General features: G+C 32.9%; 2 long non-coding RNA genes across 5 annotated transcripts in view; one reads left to right on the top strand and one right to left on the bottom strand.

The window, feature by feature from the left end:
- LOC137623259 (uncharacterized) overlaps positions 1-27,604 on the top strand; it is a 492,316-nt gene that overhangs the window by 102,928 nt on the left and 361,784 nt on the right. The gene's annotated exons all lie outside the window — the stretch shown is intronic.
- LOC137623269 (uncharacterized) overlaps positions 3,657-27,604 on the bottom strand; it is a 478,525-nt gene continuing 454,577 nt past the window's right edge. The window contains exons 3-6 of one of the 4 annotated variants that reach the window (XR_011040583.1): positions 11,887-12,005; positions 6,085-6,241; positions 4,266-4,428; positions 3,657-3,671 (exon numbers count right to left, since the gene is read on the bottom strand). This is a non-coding gene — a long non-coding RNA (uncharacterized lncRNA). Of the gene's footprint in view, positions 3,672-4,265; positions 4,429-5,413; positions 6,242-11,886; positions 12,006-13,142; positions 13,302-27,604 lie in introns of those variants that run through there. The other 3 variants (XR_011040582.1, XR_011040584.1, XR_011040581.1) reach the window with 3 other exon arrangements.

Genomic DNA, 27,604 nt, shown 5'->3' with positions numbered 1-27,604 from the left:
GGGCTGTAAGAGAGTAGAGTAAAGAGTTAATCTGATGATTCTGGATGTCATTGGTTTTTGTGGGTCCCATTTGTCAGTTTATATAGTTCTTGGCTTTTTAGTTTAATGGGTTATTACAGTGCCTTTCAGGATTTTAGCTTGAACACGCTTCAGTCTATGGAGATTTAGCATTAATTTGGTAGTCTTTATATCTTCTTTTCTATTATCTTGAAGTTTAAGGTTCACTAAAAAATTTTTTCAAGGAAATGAAGTTTGGAGAAAGAATGGTTGAAAGCATTAAGATTTTAGTAGATGTTGTAAAATGTATAGTTTGAGGTTAGCGAGTTTAATGTTTTACAGATCTCACAATACAAGAAATTGAACGAATTAGTCCCAGGGGTCTCCAATTTTGAAATTGAGTCTTTGAAGTTTAAGGATTTTGCCACTATGCATTAGGCAGTGACTGGTTTATAGAACAGATGTACCCATATATTATCCTTCTATATCTATAAATGTGCCGTCTATAGTTTAGTTGGAAACTGCTCTGATTTAAGCGTTGCTAAATTGATACTTGAACCTTTTGGCTACCCTTGGTAAATTGATCTCAGCCTTTCCAAAGTTAATCCAAAGTCTGTCATCAATTTTGGTATTCAATCGTGTATTTATTTTATGTAGTTATGGTTCAGAGCCATATATATATTTTTTTTTTTATTAACGTAGTTTATGCTCGTTGATGTTACCAATGTCTTGTGGTTTATAATGTGAATGAAACAACAAATGGTACAGAATGCTGAACTGATTTTCTTTTCAGGTTTAATGGAGTGTGGGATGAAATCAAGCTCTACAGATTACCAATTAGCTCTCAAAACGTAGTTTAAATTACAAAGCACTGATAAGAACGTATATTTTGCATCCTATACATCTCTCTAGTTCTTTTTCATTGGAGTCTTGTAGAGTTGCTATTTATTCACTGTATAAAGTATGCAGACTAATTCAATCCAAGAGAATAAATAATATACAGCACGCAGCAGAAGAAGAAAGAGCATGCAGCACGCAATAGAAGAAGAAAGAGCATGCAGCACGCAGCAGAAGAAGAAAGAGCATGCAGCACGCAGCAGAAGAAGAAAGAGCATGCAGCACGCAGTAGAAGAAGAAAGAGCATGCAGCACGCAACAGAAGAAGAAAGAGCATGCAGCACGCAACAGAAGAAGAAAGAGCATGCAGCACGCAGCAGAAGAAGAAAGAGCATGCAGCACGCAGCAGAAGAAGAAAGAGCATGCAGCACGCAGCAGAAGTAAGAGCATGCAGCACGCAGCAGCAGAAGTAAGAGCATGCAGCACGCAGCAGAAGTAGTAAGAGCATGCAGCACAGCACGCAGCAGAAGTAGTAAGAGCATGCAGCACAGCACGCAGCAGAAGAAGTAAGAGCATGCAGCACAGCACGCAGCAGAAGAAGAAAGAGCATGCAGCACAGCACGCAGCAGAAGAAGAAAGAGCATGCAGCACAGCACGCAGCAGCACGCAGCAGAAGAAGAAAGAGCATGCAGCACAGCACGCAGCAGAAGAAGAAAGAGAATGCAGCACGCAGCAGAAGTAAGAGCATGCAGCACAGCACGCAGCAGTAGTAGTAAGAGCATGCAGCACAGCACGCAGCAGAAGAAGTAAGAGCATGCAGCACAGCACGCAGCAGAAGAAGAAAGAGCATGCAGCACAGCACGCAGCAGAAGAAGAAAGAGCATGCAGCACAACACGCAGGAGAAGAAGAGCATGCAGCACAGCACGCAGGAGAAGAAGAAAGAGCATGCAGCACAGCACGTAGGAGAAGAAGAAAGAGCATGCAGCACAGCACGTAGCAGAAGAAAAAAGAGCATGCAGCACAGCACGCAGCAGAAGAAGAAAGAGCATGCAGCACAGCACGCAGCAGAAGAAGAAAGAGCATGCAGCACAGCACGCAGCAGAAGAAGAAAGAGCATGCAGCACAGCACGCAGCAGAAGAAGAAAGAGCATGCAGCACAGCACGCAGCAGAAGAAGTAAGAGAATGCAGCACGCAGCAGAAGTAAGAGCATGCAGCACAGCACGCAGCAGAAGTAGTAAGAGCATGCAGCACAGCACGCAGCAGAAGTAGTAAGAGCATGCAGCACAGCACGCAGCAGAAGAAGAAAGAGCATGCAGCACAGCACGCAGCAGAAGAAGAAAGAGCATGCAGCACAGCACGCAGCAGAAGAAGAAAGAGCATGCAGCACAGCACGCAGCAGAAGAAGAAAGAGCATGCAGCACAGCACGCAGCAGAAGAAGAAAGAGCATGCAGCAGAAGAAGAAAGAGCATGCAGCACAGCACGCAGCAGAAGAAGAAAGAGCATGCAGCAGAAGAAGTAAGAGCATGCAGCACAGCACGCAGCAGAAGAAGAAAGAGCATGCAGCACGCAGCAGAAGAAAAAAGAGCATGCAGCACAGCACGCAGCAGAAGAAAAAAGAGCATGCAGCACAGCACGCAGCAGAAAAAAGAGCATGCAGCACAGCACGCAGCAGAAGAAGTAAGAGCATGCAGCAGAAGAAGAAAGAGTATGCAGCACAGCACGCAGCAGAAGAAGAAAGAGTATGCAGCACAGCACGCAGCAGAAGAAGTAAGAGAATGTAGCACGCAGCGGAAGTAGTAATGCAGTAGAAGAAGAAAGAATGCAGCACGCAGCAGAAGTAGTGAGAGAATGCAGCACGCAGCAGACATAGTAAGAGCATGCAGCAGAAGAAGAAAGCACGCAGCACAAGAAGAAATAAACTGCAGCACGAATTGCACTCTTCTACTATCGTATAAAGCTTTTTGTCTAATTGGATTTATATCGTCTTATGATATTTATCATATGTACTATATTGTTGGGGCTAGTAAATGCAGAATTTGCCTTAGTAAATAGTTTTATTTAATTTGCTACTTTTTCCTTCCCTTTTTTTCATTTATTAGTTGATTTAATTCTGCTGGTGTTGTTTTTCTCTGTTCACGCTTCTGCTCCATTATTTTCTTAACTTGTCCATTAACCAACGGATCTGAAACAACCATAATTTAGAGATGTTAGTCCATAAACTTCAAAGTCTTAATGTAAACATGACCTAAATGAATTAAATTAAAAACTAAACTTTTTTAAGAAATTCCCTAGTTCTGCTTTTTCTGCTTCTGCTCCATTATTTTCTTAACTTGTCCTAACCAACGGATCTGAAACAACCATAATTTAGAGATGTTAGTCCATAAACTTCAAAGTCTTAATGTAAACATGACCTAAATGAATTAAATTAAAAACTAAACTTTTTTAAGAAATTCCCTAGTTCTGCTTTTTCTATTTTAAAATGCAAAGTAAATGATCGCTGGCTTTTTATATAGCCAAAATATTACTTTAAGAGCTCTTGTTAAATAGGTAATAAACACTTTACTTTATGAGCATATTTTTTATAAGCGGTTTTAAAAATCAAATATTGCCATTTATTTTTAACTTTCTAAAGTAAAATTTAATAGATTGAAATAATATAAGTAATGCATTTTAGTTGCGTGGTTTGTTTAGAAAAAAAAGTGAATAAATGTTGCTAGTTTATACGCAAACTTAGAATTTGAAAAACTGAATTACAGTAAACATACCTTTTTGCAGGACCTTGGTTGCATGCTCAATCCATTATCCATTTGAAGACAAATTTTAATAGGCTGCAATCTGAAAAAAAAAATATTACTTTAAACTGCAATTTTCTGGCAGTGTCATTGTTTTATCAATACTCGACAATATACAAATTGTTAAATTCTCAAAATAGGCTAAACGTTTATAAGAGGCAGAGGTTAGCTAACGTACCTTGTAATAAATACTGAACCTTATAGTAAACATTCCACTGTTCCCCCTTTTTATTAATCTAAAATTCTATATTTAAATCAATTTTGTTTAACTTTTAAGTAATTTTACATAACAGTACCTGTTAGTTATGCTTTATAGTGGCTCTGTCCTATATATTGAGAACTAACGCCCTATTCTTATAGAGGGCACAGTTTTTACAACATTTCCCTTTTACAAACAAATAATTTTTCTGCTTAATTACAATTGAATATTTGAATTACGGTAATTGATTAAAAAATAATTCCCATATAACTCCAGCACCTTTAAGAACTTTTTAGTTGATCTCAATTTATATGAATTTTCTACATTTAATATAAATTTAAGATTTTATAAAACAAGAGTTAGTCTTATAAATATTTATTTGCAAATTTCTTTAAAAGCTTGCTATGTACGACAAATTTGAAGGTTTTATACACTTACTAACAACAAGGTTTTCGAATTGCATCAGGGAAAGGGTAGCAAATTTCTGCCAATCAAGGTCATTCCATACTTCGAAAATGAGTTTATTAGTCGGGAAAAGAAAAAAAAAAGTTATCTTATAGTTTCCGTATAAGCTCCTCCGTCATTTAGGTCCCATTAGAACCTGGTGAAAAAAATGAGCATTAGTAATGTGCAAATGTTGAGCAAAACCTAAAACTCAAATACCAAACTCTTAATTTCAAAAGATTAATTTACAAGGACGACTAATTTACATATAAAATATATCTAGGCATTTGTGTAATAAGTATATACCAGAATTAAAATATTAAATTGATACTATCAACCTGTCTAAATATCCTAATATAACCTTCATGCCATCTCGCGCACTCGCCTTTCATACCTAAAATCCAATTATTAAGGTTCCTAATAAACTAACTAGTTTTAGTACGCTGAAATTTTCACCTACATAAACAAGGCAGATTATAAAAGTTTTTTTTTAAGTTATCTATATAAAAAAATATTAAAGGAACCAATAGTTTCTTACATGGATATTAAAGCTTACTCATGGGCGTTTCCAAAGAATTAAACCCTCTAAAATAAATATAACATTTCGGTTAACGTCCTTAGCAAAGAAATACTTTATTTTATCCGTGAGCTCTAGAATCTTCAATATCTATCTCAATTTATTAAATGATACTAAATAAAATTTGCATTCAAATCTGCCTTATATCATCCAAGTCAAACTTGGCCAAAATTAACTAAGAATCTAGATATAGAAATTAAATAGCCTCACATTTCAAGACCAAAATCAACCTCAAGGGCGTAAGATATTTGTCAAGGATATACTTATTGAAAAAAAGTAATTTCTTAAATACCTCCGAGTCATGAAAACCAAGACTTGTGTTAAGATAACCTTCCAAGACATAAGAAAATTCAAACTGATTATTGCAGTGATAAACAAATTTCTAACAAAGAATTTCAGGAATTACAAATACCAAGTGGCCTTAATAGAATATTTTGGGTTTGACTCTGAAATTGCAGGTATATTTTGAATTAAAAACCCATAAAAGTTTTTAAAAAAATTTGTGATCTATACCAATCTATATTTCATAATATATACATGCTAAAATTTTGCATATAAGAAATTTTTTAAAACACTTGTACACGAAAAATACTGGAATATATGTGTGTAAAAACCATGAAAATAATTAGTACATTTACATGAAACCTGCCACAAGAACTTGAAGGGAAAAAATCCATGCGAGTGTTAGGGAAACCAGAGTAGAAAGAAAAACTTTTCTTCTGAAGTCTCTTCAGAAATTCAGTCGTAAAAGACAATTAAAACTGATTTAACATTAAACTTTAGAAAATTACAAATAAGCACACCTGTGTAGAGACGTTAACCAAAATCTCTCAAACTAACCTGCAGGTAAATGTCAGCTACTAAAGTCAATACTAGCAATAACTTAACTAAAACATAAAATAAAAAGCAGGAGTATGCGAAGTAAACAAGACAAGACCAGAAATATCGGAACGAAAAGGAAGAAAATTAGGAAAATGCAGCTAAGAAAAACACCGCAATAGGTAGAAGAAATGAAAAGTACAGTAGATGATAGACTAGAATAAAATCCATTGTATTGATGGAAAACTAGAGAGGAAAATATTGCAAATGCAGTGGTAACGAGACGAGATCAGAATAGAACTATGAAAAATTAGGTATTGGAAAAATTGCAGTACAATGGAAAAGTGGCTATTTGATATACTCATTACAACCTACAGTAATTTTAAATGTGAAAACAGTATTTTAGCTACAACAGACTTATTAATGAGATCAACAGTTTTTGTAGAATCCTTATTTTCGTAGTCTTTTCGTTATTGAATTTTCTAAAAATCTATTGCTTTACTGGTTGAGTTTCAACGTTCAGCCTGCTTGCAATTCTGGTTTCTTCATTTTCATACACGAGTTCCGGATAAACCTGGAAGAAATCAAAGCCTGTAATGTACATATTAAATCTTAACTAGTCTATCTTTGCCGAAAGTATGCCTACTCTTTATCTTAGATGTCGCAAGAATTAGCTAAATTGCATTTAAATATTTTACACATATTTTACTTTCGATAAGATTTTTTTTTTATAAGGAAATCAAAGTATTTTTACGAGAACTTCAATGCTAATTTGTCTCTTGCCTTTCAAAATGAGATATATTCTCCTTGATCTACCCATTGAAAAACGGTAGTTTCCAAAAAAAAATTTACCCAGTGAAAAACCGCAGTTCCAACAATTTTTATATGAAGCTGAACATCTGAACAACCTGAGAACAGAATTTTACCTAATAATCTTACAAGTTATATAAGTTTCCAATCTTGCAAGAATCTTACAAGTTATACAAGTTCCCAGTCTCAAGTTATATACATTCATAATCTATCAAGTTATACACATTCACAATATTAAAAGTTTCACATTCACAATATTAAAAGTTTCACATTCACAATGTAACAAGTTAGCCATATTCATAATTCTACAAGTTAGCCATATTCACGATTTTACAAGTTATCTATATTCGCAATCTTAAGCACATCATGCTAGCACTCTCAAATTCTTATTTTTCGTTATAAATCTTTTCTCGAACAGGTAAATATTTAAAGACTCAAAATTAAGAATTTAAAACCCAAAGTAAATTAAATTATCTACAATATGAAACAACAACAACAAGAAAATGCAGTAGTTTATGGCCCACTTCATTACAAAAGACTCAAGAGACGTTCATATTTTTGTCTGGGAATTGGCTAGTTTTCATCAGGGTTAAAAGAATACCTTTTAACCCTGGTTTTCATCACCACGCTGTCCAGTGCGGATTGGTCTGATTGTTTACGGCCTATAGTAAAGGTTTCACCAAGTAAAACAATTTTCTTCAATCATAAATTTTAATATTTTTTACTTTTCTATATTATCAATTTGGTTTGAGAGATTTCATGTGCATTTACATTTATCGCCAAAATATATGTCCATCAATACTAACTTAACACACTGGTAACTAACGCCAAACAATTTTTTTTTAAACAAATGCTTTTAAAACTAAAAAAAATAGTTACTTTAGTCAGGTACTGATAAACATTTAATACTAAATAATAACACTTCCGTCTTTAATGTATTTATATTCTCTATCACTATACCGCCTCTGATATTAAAGTTACGGCCAACTAATTTACAAATCATAGAGCTTTAGAAATAATTATTTTCGCCAGAAATAACTACTTTCAAATTAGTGCAAAGTCTAATCACTAATTTAAACTAACTAATTTATATTTCTTGGATTTAATTCTAAGACATTTTTCATTTATTATTTGCATAATAACCATAAAGCTTAACAAATGTTAAAGTAAAGTTTTATCCACCCACCAGTACTGGAAGTTTTGAATTTGTGGGTCATTTTCAAGTAAACATTTTTATTAATCTGTTTACTCCAATTCAGCTGAATGAGATGTTCCTTAAAAAAAAAAAATCAGTTTCTTATGCATCCGTTTATCGTTCAAGTTTCAACATCACACTCAGCATGGTAATAAAAAATCTGTAAAAGAAAATTTATGTACAATATCTACCATTCCAAAACACTTGCATATGAAGACATTACCAGTGAGAACGCTTTTTTTTCTATATTTACCAAAACTTTTTTTTCTTGAGTGATGAGCATTATTTTAATACTAAATTTCTATTATAACTTATGGCGAATATATCCCAATAAATATTTTGAAAAGAATATCTTTGTGTGTTTATCCACTTGAACTGCATGTATAAAACTAGGAAAAAAACCAACCTACTTGTGTTTGAAGCTGCAGAAATAATTCAGAAAAAAATTAAAACATTTATGTCCAAGGTTTATATTTTATAAACTTGCTGCAAAAACACTAATGAGACTGCATTAATTAATTTCATTATTTAACTTCTTTAATTGTGAAAACTTCTATACACATTTGTCAATAAAGAAAAGATTGAACTTCATTTACTAAACTCCCATAACTAGTATAGGAGTCTAAGACATCAAGCAAAATAAATTCAAATGTAATCAGAATTCGCCATGAAAGCAAATACCTTGGCAAGATAAGTCATGAGAAATTTAATTAAACGTCATATATCAAGACTAGAATCTACCGTAAATGCAACATCTATGTTTAAGAAAATAAAGATTAGTTCAACACTTACTACCTAAAGCGCTTCAGGTTTAGTGAAGCAGAGGGTATTCCTAGTTGAATATAACCCAATTATCGAAGAAATATAGGTTTAAAAAAAACTAGCCTTTTATGGGAGGTGGTAAATAAATCTAAAATAACTAGAAACGTCATGTTCCTTTGGTAGTTAAGATATTCTAACTTTTAAACTAAAAAAGTTAAATATATTTTAAATTAAAGCCAAATACATAAACCATGTATATTCTTCTTAATATAGTTTTATTTGATTTAATTACTCCAATAATTTTGTTTCATTTACTAATATATTTGGTACTGCTGGTTGTCTTTTCTCTGTTCACACTTCCACTTTTTCTCCATTAACGTGCGTATCTGCAACAATAATTTAGGTCTTAATCCACCAGAAACATCTGTCAAGTCTTAAATTCATGTAAATATGATCTAACATTAGACACGAGCAATGATTTACAAATGTGAAAAATTCATGTAAATATGATCTAACATTAGACACGAGCAATGATTTACAAATGTGAAAAAACACAACCATGTTGTTTATAAAACAAAAGGTTACTTTACTCATTCTGATTTTTCTTCCAAAATACAAAAAAGACAATCGGCAATTGAAAAAAACAATAAAATAGATTTAACCAAAAATACTATAGGGACAGATTTTTTAAAAATCATATTAGATTGATATCGAATGGTTAATTTACATTGAAATTAGCATAATTAATTTACTGCCATTCGAATTTAAGGGAAAAATGTTGATAGTTTATACATCCTTAAAATTTTAAAAACTGAATTATATAGTAAACTTACCTTTTTAGGACTTTAGATGGATGTTTAATCCACCATTCGAAGCCAAATTTTAATGGGCTGCAATCTGAAAAAAGGATTACTTAGAAATGCAATTTTCTGGCAGAGTCATTGTTTGACTATCTTAAAAGAGCTAACCATACTACGAAATTCAAAGCTTTAAGATACTCGACTTATATACAAAGGATGTTAAATCCCCAAAATAAGTTAAACGTTTATATGAGGATAGTTGGCTAACTAACCTTATAGTAAACATTCCACCATTCTCCCTTTTACTAAAATTCTATATTTAAAATCAATTTTGTTTCACTTTTGAGAACTACAGACCTATTCTTAAAAAGGTGAGAGCTTTTACATTTCCCTTTAACAAACAAGTAATTTTTCTGCTTAATTACAATTGAATATTAGAATTACGGTAATTTAAATTTCATCTCAATTTACATGAATGTTCTAAATTTAATATAAAATTTAAGATTTTATAAAACATAAGAGTTAAAGTTTTATAAAAGGTTATTTGCAAATTGCTTTAAAAGCTAGCTAGGTACGACAAATTTGACGGTTTTATACACTTACTAATAAGGTTTCCGTATTGCACCAGTGAAATGGCAGCAAATTTCTTCCACTCAAGGGCATTCCATACTACGAGAATAAGTTTATTACTAAGTTACCCTATTCGTGAAAAAAAGTAATCTAATAGTTTCCGTATAAGCTCCTGTGTCATTTAGGTCCCATTAGAACCTGGTGGAAAAAGAAAAATGAGTTTTATTATGTGCAAATGTTGAGCAAAACCTTAAACTCAAATACCAAAGTCTTCATTTAAAAAGATTAATTTACAAGGACAATAAATTTACATATAAAATAAGCTTCAGGGCATCTTGCGCACTCCCTTTCATACGTAAAATCCAGTTATTAAGGTTCCTAATAATCCTACTATTTTTAGTACGCTGAAATTTTCACTCCATTGACAAGGTAGATTTTAAAACTTTTTTAAAGTTCTCTATATAAAAAAATAATAAAGGAACCAATAGTTTCTTACATGGATATTAAAGCTTTCTTATAGGCGTTTCCAAAGAATTAAACCCTCTAAAATAAATATAACATTTCGGGTAACGTCCTTAGCAATTAAATACTTCATTCTACCCGTGAGCTCTAGAGCCTTCAATATTCAACTCATTTCATTAAATTATACTAAATAGCATCAGCATTCAAATCTACCTTATGTCACCCAAGTCAAACTTGGCCAAAATTAACTAAGATTCTAGATATAGAAATTAAATAGCCTCACATTTTAAGACCAAAATCAACCTCAAAGGCGTAAGATATTCGTCAAGGAAATACTTACGGGAAAAAAAAAAAAACCAATAGCCAAAATACTTCAGTGTCATGAAAACCAAGACTTGTGTAAAGAACCTTCCAAACAGGGAAATTCAAACATCATTGTAGTGATAAACAATTTTTAACAAGAATTTCAGGAACTACATATACCAAGTGGCCTTAATAGAAAATTTTGTGTTTGGCTGTGTTATTGCAGATATATTTTGAATTAAAAACCCATAAATCTGTATATCTAAATGCTAAAATTTTGTATAAGAAATTTTGTAATAAACTTGTTCACATGAAAAATACTGAAATATATGCTTGTAGAAAACCCATAAAAATAATTAGTATATTTACATGAAACCTGCCACAAGAACTTTAAGGAAAAAAAATCCATGCAAGTCTTGGGGAAACGAGAGTAGAAAGGAAAACTTTTCTTCTGAAGTCTCTTCAGAAATTCAGTTGTTGGAGACAAATAAAACTGCTTAAACATTAAACTTTAGAAAATTATAAATAGGCACACCTGTGTAGAGACGTTAACCAAAATATCTCAAACTAACCTGCAGGTAAGTGTCAGCAACCAAAAGCAATACTAGCAATAACTTAACTAAAACATTAAAAAAGCAGAGTATGCGAAGTAAACAAGACGAAGACCAGAAATCTCGGAACGAAAAGGAAGAAAATTAGAAAATACAGCTAAGAAAAACACCGCAATAAGTAGAAGAAAGGAAAAGTAGAGCAGATGATAGACTAGAATAAAAGCCATTGATTGAAAACTAGAAAGAAAAATGTTGCAAATGCAGTGATAACAAAAAGATATCAGAAAAGAACTATGAAAAATTAGGTATTGGAAAAATTGCAGTACAATGGAAAAGTGGCTATTTAATATACTCATTACGACCTTACAGTAATTTTAAATGTAAAAACAGTATTTATTAATGAGATCAACAGTTTTTGTAGGATAATTTTTTCGTAGTCTTTTCGTTATTGAATTTTCTCAAAATCTATTGCTTTACTGGTGGAGTTTCAACGTTCAGCCTGCTTGCAATTCTTGTTTCTTCTTTTTCTTACACGAGTTCCGGATAAAATTTGAAGAAATCAAAGCCTGTAATGTACATATTAAATCTTAACTAGTCTATCTTTGCCGGAAGTAGGCCTACTCTTTACCTTAGATGTAGCAAGAATTAGCTAAATTGCATTTAAATATTTTATATTCATATTTCACTGTGGATCAGATAAGTTTTTTTTTTTATAAAGAAATCAAAAGAATTTTTACGAAGACTTTAATGCTAATTTGTTTCTCACCTTTCAAAATGATACATATTCTCCTTGTTCTACCCATTGAAAAACAGTAGTTTCCATTTTTTTTACCCATTGAAAAACCGCAGTTCCAACAATTTTTATATGAAGCTGAACATCTGAACCTGAGAACAGAGTTTTGCCTAATAATCTTACACGTTATGAGTTCCAAATCTTACAAGTTATAAGTGTCCAATCTTACAAGTTATAAGTTTCCAGTCTAATAAGAATTTTAGAAGTTATACAAATTCCCAGTTTCAAGTTATATACATTTATAATCTAACAAGTTACACATTCACTATATTAAAAGTTACACATTCACAATATTAAAAGTTACACATTCACAATATTAAAAGTTATACATTCACAATGTAACAAGTTAGCCATATTCATAATTATAAAAGTTAGCCATATTCACGATTTTACATGTTATCTATATTCGCATCTTAAGCACATGTTAACACTCAAAAATTCTTATCTCTCGTTATGATAAATCTTTCCTCGAACAGGTAAATATTTAGCGACTCAAAATTAATAATTTATAACCCCAAAGTAAATTAAATAATCTACAATATAAAACAACAACAACAACAACAACAAACTGCAGCAGTTTATGGTCCACTTCATTACAAAAGACTCAGACGTTCATATTTATGTCTGGGAATTGGCTAGTTTTCATAAGGGTTAAAGAAATACCTTTCAACCCTGGTTTACATGACCAGGCTGGCCAGTGTGGATTGATCAGATTGTTTACGGCCTATAGTAACCTTTTTTTCGTTCAATCATAAATTTTAATATTTTTTACTTTTCTATATTGTCAATTTGGATTGAGAGATTTCATGTGCATTTAAATTTATCGCCAAAATATCTGTCCATCAATACTAACTTGACACATTGGTAAATAACGCCAAACAATATGTTCAAACATAAATGCTTTTAAACTTCAAAAAAATAATTACTTCAGCCAGGTACTAATGGACCTTTAAAACTAATTAATTACACTTCCGTCTTTAATGTATTTATATTTCCCTACCACTATACCGCCTCTGATATTAAAGTTGCAGCCAACAAATTTACAAATCATATAACTTTAGAAATAATTATTTTCACCAGAAATAACTACTTTTAAATTAGTGCAAAGTCTAATCACCAATTTAAACTAATTTATATTTTTTAGATTCAATTTTAAGACTTTTTCATTTATTATTTGCACAAAAACCATAAAGATTAACAAATGTTAAAGTAAAGTTTTATCCACTTACCAGTACTGGAAGTTTTGAATTTACGGGTCAATTTTCAAGCAAATATTTTTAATCTGTTTACTCCAGTTCAGCTGAATGGAATGTTCCTTTAAAAAATTCCGTTTCGTATACATCCGTTTATCGTTCAAGATTCAACACCTCACTCAGCATGATAATTGGAAATATGGAAGAGGAAATTAGTTTATGTACAATTTCTACCATTCCAAAAGACTTGCATATGAAGACATTACCAGTGAGAATGCTTTTTTTTCTAAATTCACCAAAATTTTATCTTGAGTAATAAAAGCATTATTTTAATGCTAAATTTCCATTACAACTTATGGCGAATATATCCCAATAAATATTCTAAGAATATTTTAACGTGTTTATCCACTTGAACTGCATGTATAAAACTGGGAAAAACGCCAACCTACTTGTGTCTGAAGCTGCTGATATACTTGACAAAATTAAAAACATTTAAATCCCCCAAAGTTTATATTTTATAAACTTGCTGCAAAAACACTAATGAGACTGCATTAATTAATTTAATTATATAACTTCTTTAATTGTGAAAACTTCTATACACATTTGTCAATAAAGAAAAGATTGAACTTCATTTGCTAAACTCCCATAACTAGTATAGGAGTCTAAGACATCAAGTAACACATTCAAATGTAATCAGAATTCCCCATGAAAGAAAATACATTGGCAAGATAAGTCATGAGAAATTTAAGTAAACGTCATGTAAAATACATTGGCAAGATAAGTCATGAGAAATTTAAGTAAACGTCATGTATCAAGACTAGATTCCACCGTAAGTGCAATATATATGTTTTAGAAAAAAAAAAAATACTTCAACACTTACTACCTAAAGCGCTTCAGGTTTAGTGAAGCAGAGGGTATTCTTTGTTTAATATGACCCAATTATCAAAGAAATATAGGTTTTAAAAAACTAGCTTTTCATGGGAGGTGGTAAATAAATCTAAAATAACTAGAAACGTCATGTTCCATTGGTAGTTAAGATATTCTAACTTTTAAACTAAAAAAGTTAAATATACTTTAAATTCAAACCAATTACATAAACCATGTATTTTGCCTCTGATGTCTTATTTTAGGCATTTCTGACCATGAGTGAGGCAAACCACCTTTTCAATTGTTTTTGTACCATTTACATTTAGGACAGTTATGAGGGACTTTTGTAAGAAAACTGTTTTTGGCCGGGAATTAGGTAAAGTTATTTGTAGCAATAATTCTGGCCAGAAATGCCAAATAAACACAAGCTAACCCAGTTGGAAAAATATAGTTCGTGAAACAGGCTGTTAATTAAAGCTTCAATTATCTCGTTCATCTACGCCTGAGAGTTTTTGCTCCACCGTGGCTCACTATGCTGGCAAAATTAACATTACATCACTGCTACTTAGTTCTAGTAAGCAGTACAATGGGCTGTTTATGCTTGCACCGTCGGTCATTATTTCAGATTTATTTTTTTATACATTCACATGAGCAACAACAACTATACACAGAACAGAACATTTCCATCATAACCAATTACGGAAATTGATTACACAAATTCGAGGGAAAGTACATCCCTCTTGGATAAGTTTATGTTAATAGTCATACTGAATCTGAATGGGGGTTGGTAGAAAAATGAATGTTTTGGATCATGAAACTTGTGCATACTGTAAATATTTGGAATCTCTTAATAATAAAACCTCCGGTAATTAGGTAAAAAAAAAAAGTTGGCAAATACCAATACAAACAAGTCATACGCCAAAAAAAAAAAAGCTTAATCGGTCTCATAGTTGTAAACATTGAACCTAGCAATTAAGACTTCAAATTTTAATCGACCGATATGGAAGGCGTTATGCCCCAGCCTCCATTAAAAAGAACAATGCCAAAATAACTAGCACACTCAAAATTTCTTAGAGAATTCCGCTTTCGCTAATAATTAGTGTACCATGTCAAACTTAATTTTCCATTTGCATGCCTTTGAACGTATAAAGCGCAGACTAGAGTTTATTAGAAATAGAAATTTTAAATAAAAACCAACAAAAGTACTAAGATTGCTTACAAAAGCTCCACAAGTACGTAACCAGTGTCACTAAGCCTTCACAAGTGATTAAGCAGTCACGAGCCTTCACAAGTGATTAACCAGTCACAAACTTTCACTAGTATGTAACCACAGTCACCAAACCTTCACAGGCGTGTGACCACAGTCACTAAACCTTCACTAGGGTGTAACCACAATCACTAAACCTTCACTAGGGTGTAGCCAGAATCACTAAACCTTCACTAGGGTGTAACCAAAATCACTGAACCTTCACTAGTGTGTGACCAAAATCACTAAACCTTCACTAGTATGTGACCAAAATCACTAAACCTTCACTAGTGTGTGACCAAAATCACTAAACCTTCACTAGTGTGTAACCAGGGTCCCTAAACCATCACAAGTGTGTAACCAGGGTCACTAAACCTTCACATGTGTGCAACCATGGTCACTAAACCTTTACAAGTGTGTAACCAGGGTCACTAAACCTTCACAATTGTGTAACCAGGGTCACTAAACCTTCACAATTGTGTAACCAGGGTCACTAAATCTTCACAATTGTGTAACCAGGGTCACTAAATCTTCACAAGTATGTAACCAGGTCACTAAACCTTCAAAAGACTAACCAGAGCCACTAAACATTAACCCTTGTATAATACAAACATCCAGTAAACCATTCGTGTGAAAAGAGATTGTAAAAATTCACATTTCTGTAACCAGTCACACTTTGTAACAAACGTCACAAAACATTCAGTCACTAAACATTCACATTTCTGTATGCAGATTCACATTTGTGTAACAAATGCCCCTGAGCGTTCACCTTTGTGTTACAAACGCCACTGGCCGTTCACCTTTGTGTTACAAACGCCACTGGCCGTTCACCTTTGTGTTACAAACGCCACTGGCCGTTCACCTTTGTGTTACAAACGCCACTGGCCGTTCACCTTTGTGTTACAAACGCCACTGACCGTTCACCTTTGTGTTACAAACGCCACTGACCGTTCACCTTTGTGTTACAAACGCCACTGACCGTTCACCTTTGTGTTACAAACGCCACTGACCGTTCACATTTGTGTTACAAACGCCACTGACCGTTCACATTTGTGTTACAAACGCCACTGACCGTTCACATTTGTGTTACAAACGCCACTGACCGTTCACATTTGTGTTACAAACGCCACTGACCGTTCACATTTGTGTTACAAACGCCACTGACCGTTCACATTTGTGTTACAAACGCCACTGACCGTTCACATTTGAGTAACAAACGCCACTGACCGTTCACCTTTGTGTTACAAACGCCACTGACCGTTCACATTTGAGTAACAAACGCCACTGACCGTTCACATTTGAGTAACAAACGCCACTGACCGTTCACATTTGAGTAACAAACGCCACTGACCGTTCACATTTGAGTAACAAACGCCACTGACCGTTCACATTTGAGTAACAAACGCCACTGACCGTTCACATTTGAGTAACAAACGCCACTGACCGTTCACATTTGAGTAACTAACGACACTGACCGTTCACATTTGAGTAACTAACGACACTGACCGTTCACATTTGAGTAACTAACGACACTGACCGTTCACATTTGAGTAACTAACGACACTGACCGTTCACATTTGAGTAACTAACGACACTGACCGTTCACATTTGAGTAACTAACGACACTGACCGTTCACATTTGTGTAACAAACGCCATCTATTTCATTCGTATTACAAACGCCATCTATTTTATTCGTATAACAAACGCCACCTATTCCATTTGCGTAACAAACACCACCTATTCACATTTGTGTAACAAACACAACCTATTCACATTTGTGTAACAAACGCCATCTATCATTGACATTTGTGTAACAAACGTAACAAAACACTGACATTTGTATAACGCGTCACTAAACACTGACATTTGTGTAGCAAACGTCACTCAACATTGACGTTTGTGTAACAAACTTCACTCAACATTGACGTTTGTGTAACAAACTTCACTCAACATTGACGTTTGCGTAACAAACGTCACTCAACATTGACGTTTGTGTAACAAACGTCACTCAACATTGACGTTTGTGTAACAGACGTCACTAAACATCCACATCTGTATAACATACGTCACTAAACATCCACATCTGTGTAACAAACGTCACGAAACATCTACATCTGTGTTACAAACGTCACTAAACATCCACATCTGTGTAACAAACGTCACTAAACATCCACATCTGGGTAACAAACGTCACTAAACATCTACATCTGTGTTACAAACGTCACTAACCACTCAAATTTGTGTAACAAACGTCCCTTATTCGCATTTGCGTAACAAACGTGACTTATTCACATTAGTGAAACCAACCTCACTTATATTTATGTTACCAACCTGACATTCACATATGTGTAACCAGTCACTTAACACATGTTACACATGTGTAACCAAAGTCACTTACCATGTGTAACCAAAGTCACTTAACACATGTTACACATGTTACACATGTGTAACCAAAGTCACCTAACCCATGTTACACGTGTAACCAAAGTCACCTAACCCATGTTACACATGTGTAACCAAAGTCACCTAACCCATGTTACACGTGTAACCAAAGTCACCTAACATGCTACACGTGTAACCAAAGTCACCTATCACATGTTACACGTGTAACCAAAGCCACCTATCACATGTTACACGTGTGTAACCAAAGCCACCTATCACATGTTACACGTGTGTAACCAAAGTCACCTATCACATGTTACACGTGTGTAACCAAAGTCACCTAACATGTTACACATGTGTAACCAAAGTCACCTAACATGTTACACATGTGTAACCAAAGCAACCTAACACATGTTACACATGTGTAACCAAAGCCACCTAACACATGTTACACATGTGTAACCAAAGTCACCTAACAAATGATACACGTGTAACCAAAGTCACCTAACACATGTTACACATGGTAACCAAAGCCACTTAACACATGTTACACATGGTAACCAAAGCCACTTAACACATGTTACACATGTGTAACCAAAGCCACCTAACACATGTTACACATGTGTAACCAAAGCCACCTAACACATGTTACACGTGTAACCAAAGCCACCTAACACATGTTACACGTGTAACCAAAGCCACCTAACACATGTTACACGTGTAACCAAAGCCACCTAACACATGTTACACGTGTAACCAAAGCCACCTAACACATGTTACACATGTGTAACCAAAGTCACTTAACACATGTTACACATGTGTAACCAAAGTCACTCAACAAAGGTGTAACCAAAGTCACTCAACACACATGTAACCAAAGTTACTTAACACACGTGTAACCAAAGTCACTTAACACATGTTACACACGTGTAACCAAAGTCACTCAACACATGTTACACACGTGTAACAAAAGTCACTCAACACATGTTACACACGTGTAACCAAAGTCACTCAACACACGTGTAACCAAAGTCACTCAACACACGTGTAACCAAAGTCACTCAACACACGTGTAACCAAAGTCACTCAACACATGTTACACATGTGTAACCAAAGTCACTTAACACATGTAACACATGTGTAACCAAAGTCACTTAACACATGTTACACATGTGTAACCAAAGTCACTTAACACATGTTACACGTGTGTAACCAAAGTCACTTAACACATGTTACACATGTGTAACCAAAGTCACTTAACACATGTTACACGTGTGTAACCAAAGTCACTTAACACATGTTACACATGTGTAACCAAAGTCACTTAACACATTTTACACGTGTAACCAAAGTCACTTTACACATTTTACACGTGTAACCAAAGTCTCTTAACACATGTTACACATGTGTAACCAAAGTCACTTAACTTCAACATATGTACCCAAAGTCACTTGTACCAAAGTCACTTAACATCATGTTACACATGTGTAACCAAAGTCACTTAATTCAACATGTGTACCCAAAGTCACTTGTACCAAAGTCACTTAACACATGTTACACATGTATAACCAAAGTCACTTAACTTCAACAGTGTACCCAAAGTCACTTGTACCAAAGTCACTCAACATTCACTTTTGTGAAAAAGTCAACATTCACTTATGTGAAACCAAAGTCACAACATTCACTATTGTGCAACCATAAATTCACAACATTCACCTTTGTGTAAGCAAAGTCACAACATTCACTTTTGTGTAAGCAAAGTTACAACATTCACTTTTGTGTAACCAAAGTCACAACATTCACTTTTGTGTAACCAAAGTCACAACGCGCGCGCGCGCGCGTGTGTGTGTGTGTGTGTGTGACGTTCATGGATGTATGCAATGCTTGAATTAAGTTTGAAATTGGGGTATATTTAATTTTGTGCTAGTTCGACGAATCCAAGGACTTGACTACGTCGATTTATGAAAATTTTATCGTAATCTTCAGCACTTAAAGTATAGCAGTAGCAGCTGCATGAAATTGGTACCGAAGTCAATATAATGGTTAATGTCTAGGAGAGGGCCGCATGAAGATATCACTGATATTCAATTTATTTTTACTAGAATATGTAGGAATGTATGTATATAATGGTATACCAGTGAGATAAATTAGTGAAAATCAATAATAGTAGAAATATCGACGATCAAACTCACGCTACTCTTGTCTTCCTCCCAGATTTTTCTAAGTCTGTTGTTATTGTTGACTGTCTTATTTTTGCTCAAATGAGACCTGTAACCACTATAATCAACAGCCAAAACTTAGATTAAAATCTCTGGAAAAAAAAAATTGCCAAGAAAAATCAGATCTTACTCTTTACATTTGGATTTTTTATCTTAACTAATTTAGAAATATGCTATAAATTCACAACGGCCCAAAAGGACCACCGATTCATCGAAGAAATTTCACGCAAAAAAAAAATAAAAAAAAAAAAAATAAAAAAAAAAAGAATACATCAGCTTTAGATAATGTCAAACAAATTTCAATCCGAAGAACCCTCACAATGGCAACCAACACTACAGAGCTGCATGAAAAGGTTTTCCAAAGTTTTGCACTACAACGAATTACATTTTACGTGTTCTGGCCAGGAATCTCAAGGCAAGTTTTCGTTAAGCCAAGAACACTTTTGAAAGTCCATATGAGAACTTTTATTTGTAAAATGTACTCATGAAACCACTATTCAAGTATGGAGGACAATATAAGAGTGAGAAAAGTATAGAATTTGGATAGTTTGACTCGGCGAAGTCAGCATAAAGGTCAAATTCCTAACACAAACACTTACAATTTAATACAATAAATCTTTGGAAAAAGAATACTTACATATATAACCACGATTGACGTTGACATTCTCAACCCGATGAGATAAATGGCCCCAAAGTTCTGAACAGCCAGAAGTTTCAGAATGTGGAACTTTGGAAATCAAGGAAGAAGAAATCCTTGTTCTGTCGTCCTTTGGAGACAGGTGGCTCCATCTGTATTCGGTCTTCATGACCATTATTGCTAATGCAAATCTTAACTTTTTTTCATATATAATTATCCATTAGAAGCATTGTTATTTATACTGAAGAACATTGTTTCATTATTATTAAAAAAAAAAAATCACATTCAATTAAGCTAATAAAACGGTTTCTGCTTCTTACTAGTACAAAATATTGTCAAATTTGGAAAATTTTCATTTTTTTTTTTGTAAGTAGCAGGATAACACCAAATTCAAAAGTTAAAAAAACAATAGAAAATAAGAAAAAAAGAATGAAATGGATCACTGGGCAAAATCTACTTTCAAATCTGGTACATTTTGTTATTTGCTTCAAAATGTTTGGGAAAGTTCAAGAAAAGTTTTTTTTTTTTTTTATCAATTTGGTACCATTGTTTACGGTATTTTTGAAATCAAAGTGTTGTAAAACGCTTATAATCAACCAAATGTGGATATGTGCTTTTTTTCGTTACATGGATACAACTGCGTTTACCTAAAACTCGCATTCAAAATAAGCATTTTTTCACGTCCTTATTGGATAGTGTTTATACTTTTACAGTGACATATTCTGATAACAATTGGATAATGTATATGTCTAGATATAAAGCCTTTTCATCATTCACAAAATAATCCCAATTGTCCATCCGTTTTCTTTGCTTGTTAATGAATTTAAAAAAAAATGGTTCTAGTTAGAGAACTTAAGCAGAAACTAATGTTTTCATTGATTTAACCAAATCTAAAATTTCAAGCAAAATACAACTTATTGATAACTATATACAATATGCAAATAGGTAAATAAGAAAACGGTCATATGGATGATAAGGCAATAATTTATAAACTAAGTATTTTTACTCATATTTCGTTTGATTGCTCGAACTTCTGACACCCAACCCCACTTTGCATTAAGAAACATGTACAGGTAAAAAATCATTGGAAAGTTATGTATCTTTGGGTAGTATCTCAACAACCCCGTAACCCAATTATATGTTTCCTTTTATAAATCAATTATAGCATGATACTTGGAATGTTTTACTTGTAGGTTACATGTTTTCAAGGCAAAGGGGGAAAAAATTTAAATTTTAATGCAACGTATGGCTGAAAATCGTTCGCAAATGTCACACTCATGATATTTAACCATAACATCCACTCTCTCTCCCACCCGAAGGCGTTTCCTGATTTTTGAAAAGCTCCTCTAATTATGTTTCACTTATTTATCTAGAAGGAAACATAATTACAACTTCAAGTTGGTTCTCCAAGAAGGAATATAAAAAAACCCTCCCTAAGCCTCCAAGGCAAGGTGAGAGGTAGAAATGACAAAATTATTATTATACATCACATTTACTGTGTATTACTCACTGTTAGAGACGGTAGTTGCTGACAATGTTTTCGTAATTTTCATTAAGGCTGATGTGTTGATTTTGGTGAAAAATTAATACAATTGCTATTTTGATTAAATATTTAGTTTGTCACTGTTGATCTATTTGTTAATTTCACACTTTATTAATGCTTACCTGTTACTCAATGGCCTAATGATAACGTATTTATTTTCAATTTCCGGTAGCCTATTTTTATGTAGAGAAAATAATGTTTTTAACAAAATAAAATATAATAAAGTTGGGCTGTAAAACAATACCGACATTCTACTGTAAATGTTGGATTGTAACTGTGTAGAATTATGTTCTACTGACTTACCCTGAAATTACCGTATTTCGGGAATTCCAATTTTTGCAGGCAGAAAGATTCTGTTATCATCACATATCGTTTAATTCTATCATCTGAAGACAATTCATTGACTCTTCAACGAAACAGACTGCGTTAGATCTTTCTTTCATATATAAAGTAGGTAGGCGGGGTCCTAACTGGGCCACTTAAAAAATAGGAAATTTCACGGATATTGTACCCAGCTACTGACGTAATTTTAGTTTAACCTTAAATCTTCCTTTGTAATACAAAAGAAAATGGGACATTTTATTAGGATACCCCAGGTACTGTATATACTATAATTATACTATATATGGAAATAAATACATTTTCGTACTAGAAATATACCCATGCTGGTATACTCGCTTTTTGTCTACTGTAAATTAACGTATAACTGTCTTGTGAATGTCTTGTAACTAAACAATAAATGAGCTCCTGGTTGACAACTGACACTACGCCGAAGATTAGTTGAAAGAGTTTCAATCTTCTTCCACTTCACAAGTTTATCATAAAATAAAGGGTATTTTGCTTACATAACAGAGGGAGAAACATTCTTTTTTATCCAACTATACATAATTTTATTGAAAAAAGTACTTTACAGGTTTTTATAAACGAAAGTATTGACGACGGAGAAAATTGTCTGGCGCAACAGAACCTCCGTTGTCTGTCGTCTGCAGTTTGTAGACGAAAACCAGGAACGACTTAATTCTAAGTGGGTCCTGACGAGAACAGAACATATCTCAACACTGATCTCTAGTGTCTAAGCTTGGGGTGTCGGGGGGAGGGGGGAAGAATAGTAAGGCCTCCTTGTACGGAACGTCGCCATTGCCAAGTCACTAGAGAAGAGGTGTGATTCTACTTGGTAATGTAAGAACAGACTAAAGTACCTCTTACACAATCAGTAATAAAGGCTAGATTCCCATAGACTTCATTGGTTGGGTAAAGAAAGAAGGAGGAGGGGATAATATCAGGGTACGGATGAGATTTTTCAGTGAAATATCGTAAGAGTGATGTATTTGATATACGACCATGGGTTCCATTATTCATTGATTTTAGCTTCCACGTGGTTTATATTTGTAAATGATGTATCCAGGTTATCGTTCATCCTGTATATGACAGAGCATATTTCGACGTCAAGTGACGTCATCGTAGTGAAAAGGTTCATGGGAGAGTAAGATAAAAATGTTCAATGAGTCGGCAAAATTGAATTGGAAACGAATACCCCCTTTATTTGGATGACAAGAGTTTGGTTAAATTCCCTTTCAAGGTTCTAAACATACACACACATGCATACACACACACACACACACACACACACACATATATATATATATATATATATATATATATATATATATATATATATATATATATATATATATATATATATATTATAATAATAATAATAATAATAATAATAATAATAATAATAATAATAATAATAATAATAATAATTCCTTATTTTTGCTGAAGCATGGTTGATCATTTTCAATAAAAGGCCTATTAACTGTTAATATTAGTATTCATGAAAACCGTATCCTCACCGTAAATATGGTAAATCCATAGAACTTTTGTATTAACTATTATCATTTTAGAAAGTCACTAACAGGGAAATATATAGATTCTGGCTTAATATCCCTCACATATTTATTTAATCAGTTAAGTACTTTTCAAAACAATGAAAATAACCTAAAATACAGTTTCCTAAGTATCATCTTAAGGCCATAGTTAATCCATTTGGGTTAACTTAGGTTTATATATCTATATCTATATATATATATATATATATATATATATATATATGTGTGTGTATATATATATATATATATATATATATATATATATATATATATATATATATATATATATATATATATATATATATCTTTAACTATTTATTACTCTCACAATTGATGCCTGTCTAAACTCCTGAAAATAGGGAATATTTATTTTACCCAATGCTAGACTTACAGTTATTTATTCACATATATTCTCACATATCAGCACCGAATATTATGATTGAATGTTATCTTAAAGATATACAATACAATTATCTAAAAGCAATCGTCAACGAAGAACCAAGTATATAATAATGTGCGTCATATGCAGATGTTCATTTATTTAAAATTAAATATTGATTTAGTTTTGCTCAAAACAAAATATCTGAGAAGAAATTCAAGTTTAAAGAGAGAGAGAGAGAGAGAGAGAGAGAGAGAGAGAGAGAGAGAGAGAGAGAGAGAGAGAGAGAGAGACATGTAAGTAAATCTGAGAATTAAATGTTTAAAAAAAAAAAAGATCTGTAGTCGTGTCTTTGCATGCATATTTCCTTCGTAATCCTTATTTCACTTAGATGTAGCTTGCACTCGAGGAAATAACCCGTCCTTTGAAGGATATTTACCATCTGATCAGGGTTAACCCTGCATCTGATATGACTGATATTTATGAGGAAAATGATTATCGAAAGGGGAACTCCATAAATCTCCCTTAATTGTCCGGACTAGGAGAAGCGACAACATATATTATGGTGCAATGCATTTTTAATCCTTAAATTTATGTCGACGATGGGAAGTCAGTTCCTTTTGTTCTTTTTAAATAAAAGCGTATATTTATTGAAACTTATTCACATACTTCTGAAATTCACCCGTATTATTTCTAAAAGAAATTATATATTTTTATAATGCAATATGCAAATGTTTCGTTCATGAAAGTTAAGAAAAATGGTCTAAGTGGCATACATGGACTTTTTATATTGTGATATATGACTTATAGAAGGTAGGAGTAGATAGAGTTTGTGAAAGTTCTATATATTTTCTCTTTCTCTTGAAACCCTACTTATTAGAAATGCTTATAGATTAGTTCAGGTATTTGTTAACTGGTGTAGATGAGAGAGTGAAGGATTTGACGCAACAGCATCTCAGATAGATAAGGACGTGTCGCTATGTGCGAAGAGCTATTATGATTGATAGGAAAAAAATAGCAGATGTGAATATGTGAATACAAATCATTCCAGAACTACATGTCATTTGACCGTATTCACGAAGGTTTCGAATTTGTAGGATTCCGTTACAGGTATAGGAAAAAAAAAAGCCTTGGACTGTAATAGGAAAACACAACACATTTAATAGCATAACAAATATCATTTGGAAGTTAACCATTAATGTAAATTAAAATCTACTTGTTTTATTAATATCAGTAATACCACTTGATAGACACGTTAAGGGAGGGGAGGGCTATCAGGATGAAAACATAAAAAAATGTGTGCAAATCTGTAAGCTCATGGTCAAGGAAAACTGTAATAAAACTGTCGCTTTAACATTAATTGTTCAGTGGCACTTTCCTGTTGGTAAGGGTAAAAGAGACTCTTTAGCTATGGTAAGGAGCTCCTCTGGGAAAAGGACACTCCAAAATCAAGCCAATGTTCTCTAGTCTTTGATAATGTCATAGCCTTTGTACCATGGTCTTCCACTGTCTTGGGTTACAGTTCTCTTGCTTGAGGGTAAACTCAGGCACACTTTTCTATCTTATTGTTCTTCCCCTTGTTTTTAATAGTTTTTAATAGTTTATGTAGGAAATGTTTATTTTAATATGGTTACTGTTGTTGAAATATTTTATGTTAAATGTTAATTACTTCCCGTAATTTATGTATTTCCTTGTTTCCTTTCCTCATTAGGCTATTTTCCCTGGTGTAGCCCCAGGGCATATAGCACCATACTTTTCCAGATAGGGTTGAAGCTTAGTAAGTAAGTAAGTAAGTAAGTAAGTAAGTAAGTAAGTAAATAATAATAATAATAATAATAATAATAATAATAATAATAATAATAGTAAAAGGGAGGTTTCCAGTAAGGGCCGGTAGACACACAAGATCTGAGTATATTTCAGAGCCTCACTTCTCTCTTCCCTCAGGATAGAATCCTTTGTTGAATATGAAGCTTTGGCTTGTGAAGGAGTTTAGGCCTAAACGGAGGTCCAATATGCCCTTTAGCAGAAGAGTCAAAGCAAAGACACTGTTCTGTTCAGTAAATACATAACTGACACGAATAGGAATTCTTTCATTTATTTGGATCTAGTTTGAATATATCGATAATCCTATATTATTTAAAAAGTAATATATATATATATATATATATATATATATATATATATATATATATATATATATATATATGTGTGTGTGTGTGTGTGTGTGTGTGTGTGTGTGTGTATGTATACATTTAGATTTTTTATCATATTCTATTAATTTAATTGTAGTTATAAAAATCATCGTGATTCATTTATATATCAGGTAAGTCATGTTTTCAGTAAAAAGAATATATATATATATATATATATATATATATATATATATATATATATATATATATATATATATATATATATATATCATCATCATCAATCTACTCATTTACTTCTATACACATAATTTAAATAGTGATGAAAGGTGAATGTACAGATATTTGTCTGCTGTTATAACAAATTCTATTTCCATAAATGCTGGAGTTTATAATTGAATGACTACTGTGTTTACATGGTAAGAGAAACCAAAGCTCCAGGTAATATTCAAAAATTCATTTTAAATGCTAAATCACAATAAGATTAAAATATTCTCTGTTTTACCTATCAAGAAATCGATTGCATGTCACCAAGATGTAATATAATCTCAGTGTAGTTATACTATCTTTGAACTTAAATGATTCTGAAAACCGTAGTAGTATTGGAGCTACTGTGCAAGCGAGCCGCTAGAAAGTGACTGAAAGACTAGTCAAGTGCAACTAACTTTACTTGGACGGAGCATGCATATATATACAACCCGTTCCAGTTAAAAACGGCACAAAAACTGAAACACAATGATTCAAGCTCATACAGACATGGACAGTTTATCTATAAGAATATTCGGATATAAAATTATCACCGTCAAATTTATATCAAAGTGTAATTCCATAGGTAAACAAATGCATACCATATAAAGAATAACGAAAAAAAAGTAATTGCAAACACATATCAACCACCAAAAATAAAATGGAAAAAAATGTAAATAAAGTTTTCGTCTTAACCTGAAACTCAACCGGAGCTTAATTTGGCCGGTGAGAGGTTGCCATCCATTTTGAGCATTATTAACAAAATATACATTATATACAAAAATACCAATATATGTATATATATATACATGTATATATATATATATATATATATATATATATATATATATATATATATATATATATATATATGTATGTATGTATGTGTGTGTGTGTAAACTGGTGTGAGAATAGAACTTTCTAAAACAAAACAAG

The sequence above is a fragment of the Palaemon carinicauda genome, chromosome 2, assembly GCF_036898095.1.
Source record: "Palaemon carinicauda isolate YSFRI2023 chromosome 2, ASM3689809v2, whole genome shotgun sequence".
Classification (NCBI taxonomy): Eukaryota; Metazoa; Arthropoda; class Malacostraca; order Decapoda; family Palaemonidae; genus Palaemon; species Palaemon carinicauda.
Note: the sequence above shows the minus strand (reverse complement) of the source record. Positions and strands in the feature narration are given on the sequence as shown.